At 57.1% G+C, this 21,014-nt stretch overlaps 1 protein-coding gene across 8 annotated transcripts in view; it reads left to right on the forward strand.

Moving 5' to 3' along the window:
• Positions 1-21,014, forward strand: part of EIPR1 (EARP complex and GARP complex interacting protein 1) — a 122,181-nt gene that overhangs the window by 63,924 nt on the left and 37,243 nt on the right. Inside the window, exon 1 of one of the 8 annotated variants that reach the window (XM_047845209.1) lies at positions 10,159-10,309. The exons of the other annotated variants lie outside the window; for them this stretch is intronic. The gene's annotated coding sequence lies outside the window, so the exon portion shown is untranslated. Of the gene's footprint in view, positions 1-10,158; positions 10,310-21,014 lie in introns of those variants that run through there. 8 annotated transcript variants of the gene reach the window in all.

The raw sequence follows: 21,014 nt of genomic DNA on the forward strand, positions 1-21,014 counted from the left end.
TGCTGGCCGTGAATATTGGCGAGAGCCCCTCCCAGCCCGTCCTGGGAAGCACTGGCTGGGCCGGAATCTCGTTGAGGAAGCCCCCTCCCCGCAGGCTCCCAGAAAGGCACATCCTGGTTCCGTGCTTTGGAGAAGACGCGTCTGTTTCCCCAGGTCGGGCGCAGAGGTGAACGTGTGCCCTCACGATGCTGCAGTCTGGTCGTGCTCTCGGCCACCAGCTCTGCTCTGAGACGGTTCCAAGGTGGCTCTGTCCGCTGGGATCTGCACGTTTGCTCTCGAGTCAAGCGGCCGACATCCCTGGCTGACAGGTCCAGCGCAGACGCCTGAGGAGCCCTGGGTGGGGAGGAGCAGCACGGTCCAGCCTGCTCTGTTCTCCTGAGGCCCACGTGGAGGCCTGGCTCTGTGATGGAGAGTACTTCCTGTGTCTTGTTCGTGGTGCCCTCCACTACCGATGCTGCTATGGCGTGGTGCTGCCTGGCAGAGAGCAGGACCACGCCTCTGGCCCCTGTGCCCACCGCACGATGGAGGCACCTTCCTCGGCTGTCCGCTTTGGCATTTGACGGTGATCTCTTGGTCCTCTGGTAACTTTCCAAGGAGTTCGCCGATTAAGTGAAATTTCAGAAGCTAGTAAGTGGCCTCCAAAGCATGCTTAAGATTTAGCATTTGAATTGCCTTTTTGTTTTTTGATGAGACCGTGACCTGTATTTAGGGGGCCTCTGTCCCCAGTTAGCAGAAGTGGAAGGTGAAAAACCCCATCTCTCGCTCTCCATCGAGGGAGCTGGAAGACAGAAATAAAAGCCGTGTTTCAGGGTCATGGCTGCCCCCTCCTCCTCTCTGCCGCCTCCCCCTGGGCACCGACTCCTCACTGTCCACGTTCATCGTCTCCCCGGATTCTCGGTCCGCACCAAACACGCGCCAGCCTGGGGTGGGGGAAGAGCACCACACCCTGGCCAGAAAGCCTCGCCTAGGAACGGCGGCCGAGCAGTCGGCTAGGAGCCCATACGCGCCTGTCCGTGACCGCCCCCTCCCCCCACCAACCCGTCCGGGCCGCTTCGCAGAAACGGTTCTGGGTGAAAAGAAACACAAAAGACGGAGGAGTGGTGCGAGGAGGCAGTGCGGTGGGGCGTCGGGGGGAGAGGCGGGTTCAAACGGACGGGGCTTGAGCGGGGCCGCGGGGGAGGGACGGAAGTCGTCCGTGCTTCCCTGCTTGCGTCCCTGCGGGAGCGGCCTCCGGGTCTTGCCTTCCCCTTAGGAGACAGAGAGCCTGACTGCGTGCGGGCACTCCGGGGACCGGTGGCTGCCAGGGCGTGTGACCACCGGCGTCGGTCCGTCCGTCTTTCCGCCGCGACCGCGGGTGCGTGCTGTATGCCAGGCAAGTGTCTTGATGCTGGGAAAACAGGAGTCGCGTTATCTAGACCCCTGCCCACCTGGGGCTCACGTGCCAGCAGAAGCAGGTCAGCACGTCTTCCCTCGCTGGCTGTCCGCGCAGCCCCTGCTCGTCGGCAGGCCCAGGGCAGAGGCCGTGGTTCTGGAGTCAGGGCAGGGCCGGGTCTGCCCCTGGCTGTGTGCGCCCTGGGGCAGGCGGACACAGAGGTCCCTGCTGGCGTGTGGGCTGGGGGGTTCCGGGGCCTGTCCTCTGCACGGCTCTCTGGGAGGCTCAAGGGAGTATCGGGCATCCCTGCCCCCGAGGCCACATCGCCTTCTATGTGTGGCATTTCCAGAGTCACGCACCAGATGCCCCTCACCCCTAGGTGTCCCCATGTCCCCAGGACACAGTGGGCGGGTCAGCCTCCTGGATGGTCTTTGTCCTACTGCTTCTGTGGGCCTCTCCTGGGCTTTCTGCATCTTAGCATCCGGCAGCTGGAGGTTAACGGCGACCGTGTCCGCCGTGAGCCGTGTGCACGTGGCTGTTGTAACGGCAGCGGTTGTAAGATACCCTTTGCCTTATAAATGGGTTGAGTCTGCTTGGTAAGAACAAGGCTCTGCGGAGCGCATGGGTTCTCGGGTCTGGAGTCAGGCACGTTGGGATTGGCTCCTTCCTGCTACCTAACGCCTGGTGCTGGGCAGCTGGGTCTGGGAAGATGGAGGGGGGGCTCCCGGGAAGGCTGGTTATCCCCCCGTGTCGTGGCTGTAGGTGGCCGTTGGCGGGGAAGACTTGAACGGCAGCAGCTAGGACACGCTCCCCTGGCCTTTCGCCGTGGCTCTTGGCCTCAGGCCACGACATCGGGTTCCCAGGGGAGACAACCACGAGCGGCCGGCCTCTGAGGGCCGTGGCCGTGGCTTCAGTGCGGTCGCGGGAGCCTGGCCTCCGTGTGGCGGGCCGCTCCCTTTCTGTTTCAGGGCTCTGCGGTCCTGAAAGGCAAGCGCGTTGGAGCCCTTGGTCCCCGATGCCGGGCGTGAGGGCCCCGCGTCCTGACTGAGCAGAGGCTGACGTGGTGTTGGCCAGCGCGGGTCAGCGGTGGAGGCCCTGCGTCCCCGCCCTGCACGGGGCCGTCTGGCGTCGGGGGCTCCGGCTCCGTCGTCTGCTGGAGCTCCCCCTCCAGGGCTTGCCCGTGGTGTGGTTGGACCGCCCCGTCCCCTCTCCTGGTCGTCTTCTGAGCTGCCTTTGGCACCCTGCCTGCAGCGGACAGGAAGTCGGCAGCAGGGGCCACAGTTGCGCCGACCCGGGAGGCCCGCTGGTGGACTGCATGGGAGGTAGGGCTTGTCCTTTCCAGGGTCGCTCCTGGCGTGGAGAATCCCGGTGCGTTTGACCAACTCTGTGTTGGCGGACATTTATTTTCAGTATTTTGCTCCACAAGCAAAGCTGTATTGGAAATCTATACGTACACGTCTTTTGTTCCGTCTGAGTTTTTGTTTTGGAAGAATTTCCCCAGGAAGACACGTCGGGTCTCTAGGTATCTGCCAGCAGCCCCCCCAGCCCCTCGGTCTCTCCATGGTGGGGTTGCAGGACTCACCCCCCCCACCCCCACCATTTCCCACCCTATCCCCCTCCCCCACAGCGACCGTTCCTGCTTCTCACTCCTGCCACCTGTGCTCAGGCTGCTCATCCCTGCAGATTGGGCCTGGCTGCTGTGTTCCCATCCTGCTGCTCGGGCTGAGGGGAGCCACCGCCTGGGTGTCACCTGCAGTTGGGGGACAGAGCTCAGGAGGGGCTCCCATCCAGAGGTGACACACTCTTACAGCACGCTGGCTAGTGAGCAGTGGCTCCCCCCGGCCACCAAGGCCCCTCTAAGGAAGGAGAACCCGTGAGCAGCACTGGAGAGGGGAAGACAAAGAAACCAGAAAGCCACGGGGCGGGTGCAGAAAGGGAGCAGCAGCGGCAGGGCTCGCGGGTGCCCAGGGGTCCCCAAGAGCCAGGTTAGGACAGAGAGCATGTGATGACAGACAGGGCAAGAGAAAGGGTGTACAGGCGGGCGCGTCCACGTGCGTGCCGGCACATCCACACCTCTGATGGCAGCACCCGGGGGACAGGAGGCGGGAGCTTGCGCTCGCTGGTCCCGTGTGGTGACGTCTAGGTCTTTGCCTGCTCAGGCTCGCCCGCGGAGGAGATGTCACTCCAATGCCGTTGATGGGAAACTCTTCCCCAGGATCACAGAGTAGCTAAGCCAGACCCAGGATTCAAACTTGGCTCTTCCAGCTGCAGAGTCCATCTTCCCCATCGCGTGGTCCCTTAGCTCAGTTCCGTGTGCAGCGCCAGTGCGTGGCTGTGTGTTGGCAGGCCTGCGGTGGTCGGGTGTGGAGGAGACGGGGTTACCTGGGGACACGCAGCACGCACACACAGTGAGCTCCCCGCCCACGCCCCGGGCCCCCCGTCCTGAGCCTGCAGCGGCCGTCACGGGAAGACTGCCCGTGTCGACCACCCTCAGCCCCTGTGGTGTTTGTAGAGACGGGAGCACCTGGAAGGCGTCAAATGAAAGGTGTGTAAGTACAGAAAATGTTATTAAGTCCCCCGAGTGACTTGGGTTTTTTTGCATTTCACGGGGAGACCCAGAATTTCAAAACGGTTGCCCTCCGCATTTGAAAGGGATTGGTGGTCAAATAGATACGTTTAAAATGGGTCTTTTACTTTTGTGCCTTCAGCAACCACCCCACCCTCTTCCTGTATTCTAGGCCATTTTAAGTGAAATAAAGAGAGGAAAGAGAAGGTGACAGCGAGGGCGAGGATGGGTCTTGGCGGGGCTGCAGGGCTGTGCCCCCATGTTCAGTCGTCCAGAGCTGTTAACTGGGGCGCATCCCCGGGACGCCTCTCCGTCCACTGCGTGTTCTCTGGGTGGGTGCAGGATGGCGCGCTCATTAGGGAGGCAGTGGGATAAGCCCGGCCGTCAGCGGGGAGAGTGAAGCTTCTGGAACTGGCTCGCCATCCCCGCCACACGCACTAATGGGCACCAGCTGGGCTTCCCTGCGCACAGCGGCGGCCGTGGAGGCGGCAGAGGCCTCCGTGCCCACTCGAGCACACACTTCAGTGGCCGTTCCCTGGGCAACGGCGTCTCGCAGCCAGCTGGCTCTGCCCCCAAGCCCATCAAAGCGCACACCCGCCAGGAGCCGGCGCTGTGCCCGCCGCCGTCTGCGGGCTCTGATGTCGGAGCATTTGCAGCCGGGTTTCAGGGTTAAACACGAGGGAACGAACCGGAGGACTCAATAGTCAGAGGCCGCAGTTGAGGGGGTGTGGAGGTGTGCACGAGGTGGGTGGGAGGGAGGGAACGTAGCCGGTCACATTTCGTGTCCGCTCCAGACAAAAGGTGGAGGGGACGGCTTCCCTCGTTTGTCTAGGGTGAGAGGAAGTGTGGCCAAGAACAGCCTTTAGCCGCGTCCAGGGTTGTGCGAGCTGCTGTCCGCGGGCCTGGGGCCACGTGGCGCTCTGTGGGGAGGGGGCTCCCTGGCGGGGGTGCAGGAGCCTAGAGTGGTCGTGCAGATCCAGCGCGGGCTCACGGGGTCGTGGTGTTTGTGGGGTTTGCCCACAGATTTCCGTGAACTGACCTAGTTGACTTGGCTGGGATTTCCCCCTTCCAGCGTGGCTGTGCCCACTGGGCCTCACCGGTCATGTCTTCTGCGATATTGGATACAAAATTCCCATTTTTGAGCACTCCACCTTTTAAAGCATTCTGGTGTTTGGATTGGGCCTTTCCATCTGACACGGACTGAATTTAATGAGTACAAGATTCTCTGGTGTTTAACACGGGGGCTCTGCACATTTCATAGAGGCTTTGGTTTGCTTTTAAGTTTATTTATTTATTTTGAGTGAGAGAGAGTGAGTGAGAGAGAGAGAGACCGCGGGAGGGGCAGAGAAAGAGAATCCCAAGCAGGCTCCGAACTGTCAGTGCAGAGCCTGACTCGGGGCTTGAACTCATGAACTGAGAGATCATGACCTGAGCTGAAACCGAGAGTGGGGCACTTAGCCGGCCGAGCCACCCAGGTGCCCGAGGCTTTGGTTTTAATCTTTCGTTTCTGTTGAAAGATTTTTGTTTCTGTTTTTTTTTTTTCCTCTTTTTCTGACCCATCTGTAGGAATTTGAAATAATCACTATTACATTTGAAAAGATATGACAAATTCAAATAGTTTGTTTTGGAATCGGGTTTCAGCATAGGACTTTAATTTGCAGGGTTGGGGCAGGTAAAGATCGGAGCCGTTCAGCGTTGAGTGTTGTAACTTCACGAAAGTAGGTTCTGCTCTTGCATTGGCCACCCAAGAGAACTTTTGTGAGACACGGAAAGATCACGTTCACCATGCACGTGGCTCCCAGGAATGGCTTGGGGGCACACAGTGGGGCCGCAGCAACCCGGAACCCGGAAGGGCCCTTGCAGACAGCAGGGAGCACGTGACCTTAGCATGTGGCCCTGGCGCACAGCTGTGCTGGATTTGTCTGAGGGGCCGGGGGGAGCACGTCCGGTGGCTCTGCTGAGCGCCCGAGCGCCGTTGCACTCAAGGAGCCAGGTGGCCTCCCATGAGGGCTTGCTGCCTAATAGAGAAGTCAGATGGGACATTTGCGCTGATTTGGAAGGGCAAGCCGACTTCCCCAGCAAGCGGCCGCTGACCTTTACTGCCTACCAGGCAGGTGCAGTGGTGAGTCAGGCAGCCACAGCCCGACCGTCCTGGAGCTCAGGTTCCATCAGGGGAGTGAGCCACACGCGAGGAAGGACAGGCAGGCGAGTCAGTGCTGGGCCAGCCAAATGTCCGTCCGTCGGTGGCCCACCGACTCCTCGTCCTCGGCACGTAGCAGGATGACCCTGAGAGGTGCCGCCTGGGGCGGCGTGGGGAGGGGAGGGACGCACAGCTGGGTGGCTGGTTCAGCCTGCGTGCAGCAGGGGAAATGCGTGCTTATCCGTCGACGCGGGTAAGAAAGGCACAGAACGCACGCAGGGGCGGTGGAGGAGGGCGCTCTGCGAATGCTGTGGTACCCAAGTGGCGAATAACACGGGAAGAAAACGTGTTGCGGTGATGGCTGGCTTCTTCCTCGTTACCACCACCCCCTCCCGGCCAAAGGCAAAACACCAGAAACTAGAGAGTGGACCAGAGCACTTCCCGTCCTGGTCCAGGGTGGTTCCTACAGAAGGTGAGCCAGGGTGGGCTGCAGGGAACGGGTCACGGTGTGTTTCCTTTCTGCTCCTCCTGGACACTTAGCCGACGAGCCGCAGGCTGCCTGTGACAACTCGTGAGCTGGGGTCCTGTTCCCGCTCGTGTTCAGAGACCCAGACAACAGCCGGAGAGCACCTGGTGCGGGAGCTCGTGTGCACGCACAGCTCTGAGCCCCCGCGCTGCGCGCACAGTTGTGCTGGTCCCTACGTGTCCCTCGTCCGGGCTCTGCGGCTGTTGTGTGCCTGCTGCCTGACGTGGCGGCCCCTGCCCCGCGTCCTGCCCGCCCTCGCGCCAGCCCGCGGGACCGCCGTGCTCACGGGTGCATAGTGGAGGCGCTCGGTTTGCCTTCCCGTTTGGTCTCCTTGGTGTCCGCCTCCACTCAGCGGGGCTGAGGCCGTGGCTCCGAGCCGCAGGCCCGTTTCAGCGCCGCTTCGTGTGGGGTCAAGGGGGCCGGCGCCGTGTCCTTGGGCTCCACGCGTGCAGACTCTTCCCGCCGTCCCCGGTGCTTCCTGAAGAACGTGTGTCCTTGTAGACATTGTGTTGTTAGAGAAAGCGTTTGCTATTTCAGCCCGGGGCACATGGCAGACCCTAAACACATCGATCAGCAAATCATCAGCTTTTCGAAAAGCGAAGGTATGAAGGTTTTGGGGGTATTAATTAGTTTCTGACACGAGTGGGTGCCAGAGTAGTTTATAACGGTGATTTTAAAATCCCATCGCCGAAAGTGATTCATGCCACTCTTGCTCTAGCTAATGCTGATGAATCACCGTGTTCTCAGTTTTAATGAGAATGTGGATGGTCCCTGTCCAGAAAGCAAACACTGGGATGCCAAGCAAGTGTCACTGTTTCCTTTTTGTAGATCCGAAAAATGTGTGGCTGCATACGGAGTGCAAGTTAACGCATGTATCAGCGGAAAGTGCTGTGGGTTCCCGTGCTCCAAGTGGCGGGCGGTGAGGCCGTCCAGCGGGCAGTGAGGCTGGGCGTCCCTCATGGCGGGTGGTGAGGCCGTTTGGCAGGCAGTGAGGCTGGGTGGCCCGCATGGTGGGCAGTGAGGCTGGGCGGTCCGCACGGTGGGCAGGGAGGCTGGGCGGTCCGCACGGTGGGCAGGGAGGCTGGGCGGTGGGCGGGGAGGCTGGGCGGTGGGCAGGCACCCTGTCCTGGCATCTCTCAGGGCTCTGTCACAGGCACACAGCCATGGCTTCTGAGTGCTCGGTTGCCAGAAAGAGCCCGGTCACCATGTAGTTGGGTTCTAGAGACGAGTGGAGTCTCTGTTGGTCAGAAGGTGACTCAGGCCGGGGAGAGAGCCCAGGGCCCCTCAGGGAGGCAGCCTCGAGAGGAGCCTCTGGTGGAGCAGCCTGGGCCCAGCCGCAGACCCGGCGGTCAGGATGGAGAGGGTGGTCCAGGCCCGGCCGTCTGTCTCCTGATGTTGTCTCCTGCCAGGGTGCCGGTGCTCAGTGTCCTGGGGGGCAGGGCTGTGTTGGAGGGGACGGTGCCGTGGGCAGCCTCGCGGGGGGCTGACGGGAGTGGAGTGTGTTCCTGGCAGCGTGTGAAAGAAGCGGTCCCTTGCGGAACGTTCTCAGCAGCGACCCTGGCGTCCGTGGGCAGAGTGGGGCCATCGGTCTAGGGATGTATGTGTGCCGGGCCCAGGGGCACAGCGGTGGGGCTGGGGGTGTCCTTCACCAGCTGCGTGTGTCCCTGGGATTCTCAGGAATCATTCCGGAGGACAGCCCAGGAGCTCCTGGGAGGGCAGGCGCCGGCCGCCCTCTGGGACGAGGGGACGTGTCTGTGCTTCATCCCTCCCGGGGGGCCTGTTGTCCAGGAGCGTCGGGCACTTGTTTCACACCCGGCAAGGGAAAGGAGACGCTCGTGCCCAAGCTGACACCGTAAACACATTGTCTCTTTAGGTGACTTTCATCCTTTTGACAGTCTGCGGGTTATAGAGCGGGTGTCGGCGTCGAGAAGGCAGATGACTTCTCCAGGGTTGCGCGGCAAGTACAAGGTGGGTGGGGACACAGGTCAGGGCCTGTCTGGTGGCAAAGCCCGTCCGAGTGACCCTGTGCACACCTCTCTGTCTGCTCTGAGCACCCGGGAGGCCCTTACACAAAAAGAAAGGAACCCTTAAAACTGGGTGTGTGAGGGGGTGTCCCCGCTTTGTAAGGATGTTAGGCGGGCAGACAAGTCAGTGTTTGTTTGGGAAGCACTTCGGAGATCGCCACGTGAGTGCACTGTGTTTGCTGCCTCCTCAGGCCGCCCCTCGCTTCTTATTTTGATGCTGTCCGTCTCCGACTTTGGGCCAGGGCATTGTCACTGAGCCCGGTCTTCTTCTGTATCGTCCTTCTTAGGTGAATTATGCCTGTAAAATGCCCTCCGCAATATTATCCACTTTTCGTTTCAGGACATTGAAGAAAGATCTCAGACACCGTGGAGCCGTCCGACTACAGAATCCATGTGTGCTTTGTGGAGCCCCGCCCCCCGGCCGTTCCCACACTGTGTTTCCCTCTGCACCCCCAGGCCGCGGGGCCCGTGCTTTGTCCCCTGACATCTCCACCCCTGCGTCCCTCCGCGCCCCACCCTGCCACTTCCTTTACGTCCTCGTTCCCAGTGGGTGATTTTCCTGGGGGTTTCTGATCTGCCAACCGGATGTTGTTTCCAGGCATCTCACTTAGTTCTTTTAAAAGTTTTCCGGGTCAGTTTTGGTGGTGTTTTTTGCTTGATCACGTTTTTGATTCCAGCTCTTATTTTTTGGTGAGTACTTTAAAGATTCCAGTGCCTGAAGTCATTGGAATTCTCACTCTGGGGTTCCTCCTTCCGGCAAGCTCCCACTCAGAGGCAGTACCGCTGGTGTGAATTTTATCCTGTTTTACTGCTCGCCCCTGTTGGGCTGTCCTAGTTCTGTGGGAGTCCCGAGGGGCCCGCCCGTGGGCACATTCTTCTAGAGTTTGCATCCTCTGGAGACCGCCTGCGGCTGCCAACGGCCAGGACTTCTGGTTAAATTCTTGACTTAGGACTTCCCAGTCCAGGACACCAGCGGTGTGACTTCCATGAGGGCCGGGGCGGGGTGCAGAATGCCAGGTGGACTGCCGTCTGCTCGGGGCTGTAGCCGAGATAAACACGCGTTACAGACGTGTCTCTGTGCCAGCGCATGCTTTTAAAGAGAAAGTGGCCCTTCGGGAGCCTAGACTTTTGCCAAGGTCCCAATCCCAATACCTGTGTGGGCCTCCTGGCTATTTCCTGTTCGACATGTCGTCCGTAGATTCCTGGTGGAGACAGGGATTGAAAGGGCAGCCTGAGCTGACCTTTCTGGTTCCAACAACAGCTTTAGTCTTTGCTCCTGATCATCATGTATGTGTGTATATATATGTATGTATTGTACTTTCTGAAAGCACGACTGTGCATTTAAAAATACAGTTAAATATTTTACAGAAGCGTAAGTTTTTTCGGGATGTATAATTAGCTGTATTGCTAGAATCAAGTTCCTGAATCTCTTAAGTTGATAAACGAAAGGAAATGTTAATAACCATAGTGGGAGAGAACAATAAACTCTTTACTTCCTTCCTGGGCTTCTCACATAAATATCAAACTGTCTCGTGGCCATGTTACCTGGGTATCTCCTAAACTTTTCCAGAGCAACACAACTGAAACTGTGTTTTTTCTAGGTTACTCACCCTTGAATGACACCACTGTCCTTTTAGACATCAGGGTGAATTTATCCCTCAGGGTCAAGAAACCACACCAGGTGTTTTGTTTTGTTTTGTTTTATTTTACTGAGAGAGTGCCGGTGTGTGAGCATGGATGGGAGTCATGACCCTGGGATCGTGACCTGAGCTGAAATCAAGAGTTGGATGCTCAACTGACTGAGCCACCCCCCACCCCTGGCATCCCACCACACCTGGTGTTCCAGAAGGAGGGCATTTCATACAGTGGATGGGGACTTCAGGCAGAAAGGGGGGGATGCTGGTGGGACCCGGATCTTACGCTACAGGAAGCGGCTTGCACCCCGCCGTAGAGGGGCCAAGCCACTCGGTGATGTTACAGGAACCCGGGAGCCTGCCGGCACATGCTCCGCAGGCTGGGCTCTGGGGGGAGGGCCGCCGTCCACACCCTAGGTCTTGGGAGCCTCTCTGTAGTTGAGAGGCTACGGTGAGCGTCCGGGTTGGGCGGGTGGACTCTCCGTGCTTGTTCTCAGCCGTCTGCCTGCACGCCTGCCTTGCTTTGCTTCTGTTCTGTTCTTTCGCTGCTTTTCGCCACTGCTGTGCAGGCCGCTTCCCCCTGGCACCGGGAGCTCCTCCCTGGGGAGCAGAGGCCGTGCAACCACCAGATTAGGAACCCGCTGTGCTTTCGGGGCCCGCCCGGACTGGATTTTGTCTGGAATGAACAGAGTTCCCGCTGGCCGTCGGATGCGTCTGCCTCTCCTCATGGTGAGGCGGGTCACGTGACACCCGTTCTGTCGTGTGCGGGACTCACGGTTTTTGCCTCCCACGACCAAGCAGTCCCCTCCCGCCCCCTGGAGCTGGTTCCTGACAGCAGGGTGATTACGTGTGTAAGTGGGCACTGCAGGGCAGCGGGGCCCGAGGTCTGCCCTGCGGCTCTGCCCTGTGGCTCGCCAGGGGCTCCCACGGTGGTCGTGTTTGGCGTGGACGCTGGGAGCACCGGCGGGTGCTTGTGCCTGGGCCTCTCTCGGTTCAAGCTCCACTCAGGCGTCGGCCTGCCGGGTCGCTGGGTTAGGGTCCCGTGGTCAATATGTCATTGCTCCCCAGATTCAAAAAGGCCACCAAAAGTTGGGTCTCCTCGTTTCAAAGATGCCCCAGCACGGTCCAGGTGGCTGGACCCTTCGGAATGGCACTTAGGCGGTGGCACTGGAACCCCACAGGCTTTCTCCTCACTGTGCACCTGCCTTTCACTCTCCCTGAGACGCGGTGTTTGCCATCTGGGTCCCGAGGTGGAAACCAGCCAGCAGGGCAAGCAGGGTATTTGGAACAAGGAATTACTAACTACGATAGAAGAGTAACTGATACCTCATAGGACGGTACTCGAGGGTTCAGGGCACCCAAGGAGGGGGATGTGGAGGGTTGCAGACCGTGCTGGAGAGGGCATGGCTCAGGCCACTGGATGGCAGGGGAGGAGGGGTGCGGCCCTCTGGACCGCGGGGGAGGAAGGCTGCAGCCGGCTGGATGGCAGGGGGGGAGGGGAGGAGGGGAGGAGGGGCGGACTGTGGTGGGAAAGGCTTGGCCAGCCTGCAGCCCTGGCCAGCGTGAGCTGGCGAGCAGCACTGGGCAGGAGTAGGCCACCCGTGGGGTCAGGTGGTCACAGCAGCCACGGCAGGGCGTGGAGGGAGAGCCCTCAGGGCCGTGGGCAGGTGTGGAGGGGCCTGCAGAAGGAACCGGCACGCCAGCCTGGGCGTGCGGCCTCCTACCCCGAGGTTCTGAGTCAGGAGGGCCGTAGGAAGGCTGTTGCCAGGCTGAGGCAGCAGGGTCATAGACAGACGAGGGTCCGGGGCCCGTTTGGGGGTCGCGCTCTTTGGACACCCTCACACCACACCGCTCACGGGACCCCATTGCAGTGGAGGCCCTGGTTTATCTCTGCGCAGGGAGTGAAGGCGCACACGGAGCTGGGAGCTGGTCTGTGCACCGAGCAGGAAGGTCAGCTAGGGTTCTTGGTGCTGGGCCAGGGCGTAAGCATCTCAGGCTCTGTGGGCCGTGCAGCCCCTCTCTCGTATGCTTTCCTTTCCTTTTCTGTGTCCGTTAAAGTGCAGACCATCCTTAGCGGGTGAGCTGTACAGAAACGGGCAGGGAGCCGGGGCGAGGTCCAGGTGGGGAGCCGAGAGCCCTGATGGGGGCTGGCCTGGGTGGGGGCCGCTGCCCCGGCGGGTGACGGCGCCTGGCTTTGGGCGAGAGTGCTCGATCCGTACCTGTGTCTCTGAAGCCGGGGGCTGCTCTGTGTTGCCCCTGTGGCACCGGCACAGCAGAGGTAGCTGCCTCACGAAGCCTTTGTCATAACCCGCTGTCGTTCTCCGAGAACTTCTCCCGCTGCACAGGCCCAGTCGGGGCCTTGGTGGCACCTGGTAGAGACCAGCGAGCGTGCCAGCACCTTCCAGGGCTTTGATGGTGAGCGGAGCTGTCCGTTCCCACTGGTGTGGCCAGTGGTGCTGCCTTTGGTGACTATCCTGATAGGGAAGGTCTTTCCCGTCATCCCTGGGTCTGCTGTCTCTGCCCAGCCTGCCCCTTCCCTTGATACGTTCGGGAATCTGGCGATCACTGCAGGTTGGTTGGCCGGCCCTCTTCGAGGTGGACGGGGGCCACGAGTCCCTAGGTCTGTCTGGCTGTTGGCCAGGTGGTACCCCTGGGCTCACTGTGCATTCTCACAGGTCTGGACCCTTCCTTGCCCATCCCATGGTGCCAGCATCGTGGACCTCTGAGGTTGGCTCTTTCTAGGGAAGGCTTGGAGGAAACTTTGTCTATTCTGCAGCAGTGTGATAGAGTCCTTCCTCCAGGGGGCCCGGGTCCCCCTAAGGGCAGGTGTGCGAACTGTTCTGGGTCAAGAGCCGAGTGAGAGGTGGGGACTCTTCACTGGTGGCTCAAGTCAGGTTTCTGCTCGGGGCTGCGTCGTGTTGGTTACATGGATTGGGGGTACCTGAGTGTCTGGCAAGGTCTCTTCTCCCCTCACCTGGCCTAATACGCTCCGATTGGCCCTCGGTTCCTGTGCCTGCCTTGTCTGGAGATCACGGCTGGTCCCTGCCCCCATCCACCCTCGTTCTTACAGTCGGGGAGCCCTTGCTGCCCTGACCACCCTCAGAGCTGCTTGGTGTGTGGGACCCCCCACACCAGTGCTGGGAGAGGAGGTGACAGGCTGGGTCCTGCTCACTGCCGTCAGTCTGCCTCCGGCATGCCGGCCTCCAGGATTTATCCATGGCGTGCCCTAATGCACGGAACAGCCCGTGCAGAAAGGCGTTTTTAGGCCCAGCCCTGGAGGCCCTGCCTGTCCCGGGTGACTGCTTGGTACAGCTGGATTCTTCTTCATTTGTCCTGCTCAGCCTGCGCCAGACTCAGAGATGGCTGAGCTCTAAAAATAGCCCTCGGATTCCGAACGCGCCCACTGCGTCCCGCGTCCCGCTCCCCACCGAAGCCTCCTCCCCTCGGGCTGGGGATCAGATTATGTCCCCAGCCAGGGCACCGCCAGCCCTTTAGCTGAGCTGACTGGAGCCGCTATTCAGGCTTACAAAGGCTCTAATCTCCTTTGAATTCCTCTAAGCCTGGACTCGGTAATCCCTCACAGCGACAGCACGCTCCACGGGCACCGTCTGCACAGCCTCAAGCACGCCTCTTCCATTCATTGGCCCCGATTATCTTTTTATCTCATTAAGTGCCTTCAGCTCGCGTGCTCCATGTAAGACACAGACAGTGGTGTCACACTGGCCTTACAGACCCGACTTGGTGTCTTCTCTTTCGAAGCACTGGGCCGCTCGAGACTCAGGACCCTTGGTTTCTTGTCTGACTCTGGCGCGAATGAAGCCAGTTAACTTTACCCAGCCTCAGTTTCCTCCTTCACAGAAAGAAGGGGCAGCGTTCGTCCTGCGTGCTGTGGGAGCTCCCTCCTCGCTCACGTGGCTGTGGTCTCCGACTCTGCAGTGGGCAGCGCTGTGGTTTCTGCCACAGGCTTGGTTTCTTGCTGCCACTCAGGCCCTGCCCTCCGGGGGCTCTAGTCGTCACGATAGTGATTCAGCACAGGCAGGACCTAGCTTCAGGATGGGCCTAAAAACAGAGATAAAAGCAGAATGCCTCACCGGTTATTACAGCATTTTCCTTCTAAAGATCAGGTTTTCCTTCTTAAAAGCACCTTAGTTTCTTTGATAGCTGCTGGATTTGCGTTGAATGCTCTGTTGAGATTCATACAGATATGGAAATCCTCAGAGTTTCAGAACCAATTTGCATGTCTCGATGGGTGTGCTTCAGCGTTTCTTATTCAGCAGTGTTTACCTTCAATTTCATCTGCTCCTGAGGATTTGGAGAGTTTCTGATAATGCCTGCCGCATTCCTTGGACCTAAAGCGCACTCTTTTCAGCAATTTTTGCCGCCTCTTGCATTTCCGGGGTGGGTGCTGTTGGCAGGTGCCCCGGGTCACTTTCTGGTCTTTCCCAGGATGATTTTTAGAGGTTACATTTCTCAGGAAGCGAGTTTGGACTCGCCTTGTACCCATCACGTTTTCATAATAAATTCTGCCAAGAAGGGGCGCCTTGGTGGCTCAGTCCGTTGAGCGTCCGACTCTTGATTTTGGCTCAGGTCATGATCACGGGGGCTTGGGATCAAGCCCTGTGTCCGACTCTGCACTGAGCGTAGAGCCTGCTTGGGATTCTCTCTGTCTCTCTCTGGACCCCCCACCCCCACTCCCACCCCGCTCTCACTCTCGGTTTCTCTCTAAAAAAAATAAAAATAAAAATTCTGGCAAGGAAATTTTATAATCGTTCAGAAAATCCAAATAAGTTTTCCAGATGCTAGAAAATGTCCTTAAACCATTTACCTTTATTCACCGATTTTTAGAAACACCTATGGCTCTCAGCGCCCAGTGTAGTTTTCTGTCTCACATGGACTTGTGTGTCACCACCAGGGTGGGCGTTTCCATCACTGTCCTGGTTCTTTGTCCAGGCGCGTCCTGCCTGGAGGGAGCCCCCCCCCCGCCGTGGCCTCGGTGCCCTGTGGCACGCCCCCGTGGTGCGTAGCAGCCCCTCGTTTGTCCGCCCTGGAGAGACTTTGCTCACTGTTGGCCCAGGCCACGTGCGCAGAGCAAATTGAAGAAGGTTAGAGTGTCCCACGGCGTCCTCGTGCTGTGTGGACGGGCCGTGGCAGTCGGTGCTGGAGGCTTGTCCTTCCCAGCAGATGTGGGGGCCGCACGATGGGTCTGCATCCAGGGCTTCCAGAATGGCAGTGACGGGTCGTCGTCCCCAGCTGTCTCCCTGGTGGCCTTGTGGCCATTGTCCCTTCTTGCCTGTGTTGGATGCTCCACACTAGTGTCCCGGCCACCAACCTGTTTTCGGATTCAGCCCGTCTTACACGCTGACGCCAGATCCTTCTTCTAAAGCACGGCAGGCGCTCGGCCCGTTGTGTTTGCACCGATGGAACGCATACCCTCCCTGCCGGCACTCGTGTCCTCGTTCCCGGCGGCCGGCCTCCACCCCGTTGTCTGGAGCAGACGCTCCCCACGCCTCCGCTGGTCTTCAGGCCCCTTTCTGGTCTGTCCTGCCAGGGCCTCAAGCCTCGGTTCTTGTGGCTTTCATTCGTGTGACCCTACCCCAAAGTGAACTGTTGGCCTTTCTCCGTCCTGCAAAGCCACCGGGCCCCAGTCCTGCTCGCAGAATGCCTCAGGTCCGCTTCCACGCGCCCCAGTCTCCCTCGTGACTGGGGTTCGTCGTCCTCCCCACTGGGAAGGCATCTCTCTTTCCTCAGCTCTCTACCTCGACGTCTCTCAAGGCACTTGCAGATCTCACCCTCGTATCAGTTAACCGTCTGACTGTTTTGCGTCATTGTCCACGGGGTCTGTATCTGACTCTGTCCTCATTCCCGGACGGAGGCGCGGAGATGGTTGGGCCTGGTGGCTAGATGGTGTTGTGCCACCACAGGCACTGGAAAAGATGTGGAACAAATCTGTACAAAATTTGTTTTGTACAAATCTGTACAAAAAAAGTTTTGTACGACTTCTGGCAGCTACCCACAGGCAGGTTGTTGTGGCCTGACAAACACCCACGTCCTTTCAGTGGCTTGTTGACCATTGTCGCTTGTGGTTTGAGGGGATCTCTGCTCTGTCTCTGAGAAGAGCGCCACGCCCAGGGGAACTAGGACCTTCAACCCTGCAGAGCCCAGAGTTAGGCCTGTGGGTCCTGGGGGAAGAGTACGTGGGCTCAGCCCTGCTGTCCTTCCATGTTGCCAGGGCTGTGGGCTCCCGCGTCGGGGACACAGAACCACGTAGAAGTATCCGGTTTCCAGTCCCGTGTTGGGGACATAGTACCACGTAGGAGTATATGGTCTATGCAGTTGTCCTGTGCCTCGGGGGCTTGCCTGACTGTGCCCTGGTGGGCGTGATGGGGCTCTCAAATGAGTGATGCTTGGTCCACCCATCAGGTCCCAGAGGCGTGGCCCGAGCAGTTTTTAAAAGTGCAGGTGATTCTTCGGAACCCTGAGATTCTCCCCACGAAGCCCTCGTGGTCCCATTTCTACCCCTGACCCCTTTCACACAGCGGGGCCAGCAGACCACGTGTCTGCAGCCTGACCTGGCCACGGAGCCTGTGGCGCCGGCTCCCGTGCAGGTGGCAGCCTCCTCCAGTCGCCAGGCATCTGGGCTGCCCCGATGTTGTGGGTGCAGCGTGTCCGCTGCGGGATGAAGAGGTCCTCAGGCGCTGTGCCTCCTCCTCTGGGCACGTAGCCTGTAGCTTCTCCGGGCTACTGGGCCTCAGACCCCGCCCGGCGCCGGGGCCCGAGTCTCCATGGGGTACCTCCCCCTGCTGGCCGGGGTCTGCTGCACGCTGCGTGGGGCCGTCAGTGCACGTTCCGCAGGGCGTCCACACGTCTTCGGAGCGTATCTGGCAGCAAGCAGGAGCACTGACGCAGCCTTGCGGCAGAGCCACGTGTGGTTTCCTCCTCGTGGAAATGCGGACGGTGTCGGGTCCTCCGCCTTCACTGGGATAGGAAAGAAGGCGCGTGGAGGTCAGCGTCCATGTGTCACGTACCTGAGGCTGGTGGCGGTCCTCTTGACGGGGAACCGTGTCTGGCGCCGCAGCTGTGAGCGGGACGCCAGCTCTGTTGAGCTTAGAGGAGCCCACGGTCTGCCTCCAGGACCCGCTGACTTTGTGCGGAGGCCAGATGGTGGATTCGGCAAGGCCCTTCCATGCCCTTGATCGCTAATGTAGGCACGTGTGTCCGCCACCTGTGATGGGGTGGGGGCATCAGCGTCGGTCCTGCTGTGCATTCATGGACCATGGGAACGAACACTGGGTGGGTCTGTAGAGCCAGGAGATCTGCTGTGACCAGGCGTTGTCCGGGACTTTTTTGTTACATGGCCCTCCAATGTCCCCACTCTAACAGGGGACATGACACTTGGGGTCTCGGACCTTGTGTTCAGCAGGTCTTGAACCACTGAGCATTGCCCTTTGCTCAGTGTACGACCACCACGTAAGTCGCGGTAGGTCTTGGGTGCACGCTGGGGTAATGGTCACCGTCCGTACTTGCCCCATCATTGTGGCTTCCGAATTCCTGGAGATCTGGCCATATTTTCTGTCAGTGGGTTTTAGGTCTGAAACTGGCTCAGATCAGTGCCGGGCAAGGGATTGTGACTTTTAGCGGGGTGACTTCCCTCAGCCTCCTGCTTATCCGTTCTTGTTTTCTTTTGAATTCGTATGTGTGTATGAACGCATGTACTAGGCAGGCAGGGCTCTGTTGAGCGACCATCTGTTTTGCTCCTAGGAATACCGTCTCTTGTTATCTGTCGCCACAGCTCTCGGCCAGTTGGCCTTCCCCAGCTGGCACGCTGCCTTGTTGGTCATTATGATAATTGCTACCCCCGACTTCTGGCAGTCACACGCCATCCCCAGGCCGCGGTTGCTGTGGGGCCAGGTTTAGCTGCCGGAATCGGGAGTGGTCGCAAAGCTTGTTATCAACCAGTCACACTCTGTGACAGCCTCTCCTAAGAGTGGAATTGTTGGGTTATTTGGTAAGTGAATGCTCAGCTGCCAAGGGGTTTCCCAGAATGTCTGCACCGTGTTATGGTATCTCCAGCCCCAAAGGTCTGCACCGTGTTAAGGTTTGTCCAGCCTCAAACGTCTGAACCTTGTTACACTATCTCCAGCCCCAAATGTCTGCAGAAGACCCATTTGTTCCACATCTTTTCCAGTGCTTGGTTTTGTTCATCTTTTTAAAATGAAATTTTAGCCATTCTCGCGGGCGTGTAGTACATCTCGTTTGGTTTTATTTTGCATTTTTCTAGTTACCATTGATGTTGAGCATCCTTTCTGGTGATTGTTGATCTTTCCTTTTTTTTTTTTTTTTTTTAACTTACTTACTTATTGAAAAAGAGAGGGGGGTGGGAAGAGAGAGAGAGGGAGAGAGAAAGAATCCTAAGCAGACACTAGGCTGTCAGCATAGAGTCTGATGCAGGGCTTAGTCTCACTACGTGTGGGCTCATGACCTGAGCTGAAATCAAGAGTCATACACTTAACTGACTGAACTGCCCAGGCACCCCCCCATTCAGGTTTTTTCTTGAAGTGTTGACTCAGTGTTCTGCCATTTTTAAAATTTGGGTTGTTTCTTTCATTAAATTGTAAGAGTTCTTTATTATGGATACAAGCCCTCTGTCAGATAAATATATTAGGAATATTTTCTTCCAGTCTTCGTATTTTTCATGATATCCTTCCAAGAGCAGAAGTTTTAAGTTTTGTGAAGTTCAATGTCTGTTGTTAGATAGAAGCTTTTAATTTTAATGTGGTCTATATTATCAGTGTTTTCTGTTATGATTTGTGTTTTATTCTGCCCTACTTAAGACATCTTTGCTTATCCCAAGATTGTGAAGATATTCTACTATGTGTTGTAGAAAGGATTTGTATTATTTTGTCTTTCACATTTTTATCTTCAGTCTGTGTGGAATTAGTTTTTGTGTATGTTGTGAGATAGGATAATACTTCATTTTTCATGTGAATATACGATTGATCCATCATCTTTTACTGCAAATACCATGCTTTGTCCATTCCAGTGCAGTGGTATTTTTGTTATAAGTCAGGTGACCATTCTTGATGAGGTCTGTTCCTAGATTGCGTTTTCTTTCTTTGGTCTATGTATCTGTGTACCGATACCAAGTTAATCCTGGATTTGTAAGCCAGCCACATTTGTTCCTGTGCCCGGCTGTTTTGGCCGTGTGGACAGCTCACATTTCCATTTAATTTTAGAAGTACAGAAGCAGGTTGTCAGCTTCTCTCCAGAAAGCCTTTTGGAACTTTAATTAAGGTTCACGGGTGCCTTACAATAGTGAAGCTTCTAGTCTATGAACATGGTATACCCTCCTTGGATAGGCCTGTACTTTCTCCCAGCAGTGGTTTTAATTTTGCTGCATACAGGAGGTCTTACACGTCTGTAGTTTGAGATTTTATTGGATATTTGATTTTTTAACGTGATTGTTAATATTTTTAAAAAATTTCCTAAAGTGTTGTTGTTATCTGTAGGTATCCAGTTAAATTTTATATATCACCTTGGTGTTCAGCAGTTTTGCTAAATTCCCTGCTTTGTTTCTAAGAGTATAGTGTGTGTAGACTGTCAGGTCTTCTACACCCATTATCATTAGCAAGTAGTGGTGTTTTCATTTCTTCTTTTCCCAGTCTTACACCTTTATTTTTTCCTTGATGTATGAAGTAGGCAGGACCTCTAGTAGATTGTTAACTAAAAGTGGTAATACAAAACCTTCTTGTCTAATTCCTCTTCTCAAGGGGAAAGCATTTGGTATCTCTCCCGCACCGCTGTGTTTGCTGGGTGAGCAGGGAGTTACAGGGAAAGACACCTGAGCAGAGTTCCTCAGAGAAGGAATTTGTTCTGTGGGGACTCTGTCAGAGACGAGCTGTGTGCATTTCACTCATCTTGTAGAGAAGCTACAGTTAGTTCTCACGCGGGTGGCTCCATCACTCTTCACATTAGAGAGTTCTTTTTTCTGTCAGTTAGGAAGACTGATATAATCTGTGCGTGTACGGGGTGAATGTCTCAGGCGTTCCTTTCTTCTTTCTGCCTCAGAGTCACCAGTTGGATATTCTCGTATTTTAGGAATGCCATCGCCGCTTCTCAGGCTCTGCAGACAGACCGTGTGCTGGAAACTTCCACAAGAAAATGAGTTTCTCGTGTAGAAAGTCCATGGTGCGCTGCATTGTCAGAGGTGAAACGGGAAGGTGACCGTTAGGTGTGTGGCCCAGCAAGCTGTACGGGACGTGAGCCCCGACCTTGGGGTCAGAAGGCCCTGGTGGAAACCCCTATCCTTCCGCCTGTCCTTTGATCGTGGCCGATAATGGCAATACTGCCCCTGAAGCCCGGCATCACCTGTTATGTTCACTGGTGCGTTGTTTGGCTGATCAGTTGGTGTTTGGATTGAAGGGCCGTTGCGGCTGCTAAGTGGGACATTTTCCAGTGTGGCATGAGGCCCTTTCTTCTTCGTATTTCATGCGGGAAACCTTGTGCACGCGGTATTCTCTCTTGTTCTGCATTTCTTTTATGGTCCTCACTCGATGTCAGCCTGGTGATTTAATGTTGAAACTGTTCCTTGATTTACCATCATGTACTAAAAGGCCTTTAAAAGGGAACGTGTTTAGCACAGATGCAGTGTGGTACTGAACGGAAAACATATTTGAAAGGATTTATATTTAGGGATTTATGATTTAATTTTTATCCCATAATGTTAAACCTGATTCGTTTTGGTCTTCTGTGTCT

Source organism: Prionailurus viverrinus, unplaced genomic scaffold (assembly GCF_022837055.1).
Source record: "Prionailurus viverrinus isolate Anna unplaced genomic scaffold, UM_Priviv_1.0 scaffold_33, whole genome shotgun sequence".
NCBI classification, from domain to species: domain Eukaryota; kingdom Metazoa; phylum Chordata; class Mammalia; order Carnivora; family Felidae; genus Prionailurus; species Prionailurus viverrinus.